Below are 1,525 nucleotides of genomic sequence, written 5' to 3'. Positions count from 1 at the left end.
TAGAATTTTCCCCATTTTCTTAATCGATCTGATGTGGCTCAGAGTTACTGACAAATGCACAAAACTGAGTAAAGGGCCTCTGAAATACAAAAAAAAACACCCCAGCAAAGCACAGTTTCAGACACAACTGTCTTGAGATATTTTTCTGTTGAGGTACATCAACCATTATAACAGCAATACACTATAATTAGAAAGAAGTCTGAATCCTTTCTTCACAGTTCCCTCTAGGGAAGAAAACATGGAAATAAGCACAAGTAAATTAGGACAAAAGGAAACAGTGTGAAGGGAAAAGATATACAAGTGTTTAGCCTTTAAAAAGAAAAATCTATAGAGATTTGTTCTCATTGCTCAAACATAGTGCCTACTTCTCTTCCACTGATCTTGTCATTATAAGATTAAGTTAAAACACACATTAGAAATGAAGCATGCACTTACTTTCTTAATTCGTTCAGGCCAGAAAAGAAGGAACATTCAGAACACTTGTGGCTTTGAAGATGAAAGCCACAGATTTTATGCTGCAAAATCCAAGGGAGGACTAATTTTCGTTTACACTACCACCAAATTTTAATAGTAAATCCAATGCAAGACTAAACTTTATTTCTTGTGTTTCAAGAAAAAGTATTTTAAGAAAGAAGCCAGCCTTATATTGACTATGTGCTTGAAATACTTCCATTAGACCTGATATCTCCACATGCACATTGACATAAGGGAATTTTCCCTTCATATTCACCCCAAGTTTGAGAGCAGACATGGAAATACCAGGTCAGAAACTGCTAGAACAAAATCCAGTAGTGTGGAGGCAGTTAAGTATGAGGGAAGAAGGAATTGGAAACATGGCTTGTAAAGGAAGTCTGGTTATGAGCTTAACTTAAATGATATAGTGCTTTATTGTTTTGTAAGTCTGGCCCATGCCAGGTATATAGAACAGGAGATAATATCACAATTTCTTGTCATTTTTGTGTTTAAGACTTGTAATACAACTTTCACATTATGGACAACTGCAAGAATTTAAAAAAAATATACAAATTTTAATGATGAAACTGGGACTTTTTGCTTTCTATTTGAATCTTCAGGGCTATAAATTTATTCCCCCTTACCCATATAAAATTTGATATCCTCATGCAGTCATATAGTTATAGTCAGCAGTTATTTAAAAAACTATAATATCCTGTCAGTTGTAGTCCACAATGGCAACCCCATTAGAAGTCACAAGCCATCCCTTTCAAGAGTTTTCCATTTCAATGTTTTCATCCGTACTTCCAATTTTTTAACAACTAAGAAGTTGCCACTGCCATTCTGTGATTCCTCCCCCAGGTTTCAAATTAAACCATGACTCCTGATAGGACGAGCTACCTGAAGGGAAAAGTCCTCTCAACTTCATTCAGTTTAACTTCCATGTCAAAACACTAACGAATCTCCACTTCCTCCTCCTCTCACTCCCTATATCTAATATCATTCTCCATTCACATTGGCCTCCGTACCCATTGCATTTTCTGTTCTTTATCATATCACAGGTTTCCCCTGG

The sequence above is a fragment of the Aptenodytes patagonicus genome, chromosome W (assembly GCF_965638725.1).
Source record: "Aptenodytes patagonicus chromosome W, bAptPat1.pri.cur, whole genome shotgun sequence".
In the NCBI taxonomy this organism is placed as follows: domain Eukaryota; kingdom Metazoa; phylum Chordata; class Aves; order Sphenisciformes; family Spheniscidae; genus Aptenodytes; species Aptenodytes patagonicus.
This window is presented reverse-complemented; position numbering follows the sequence as displayed.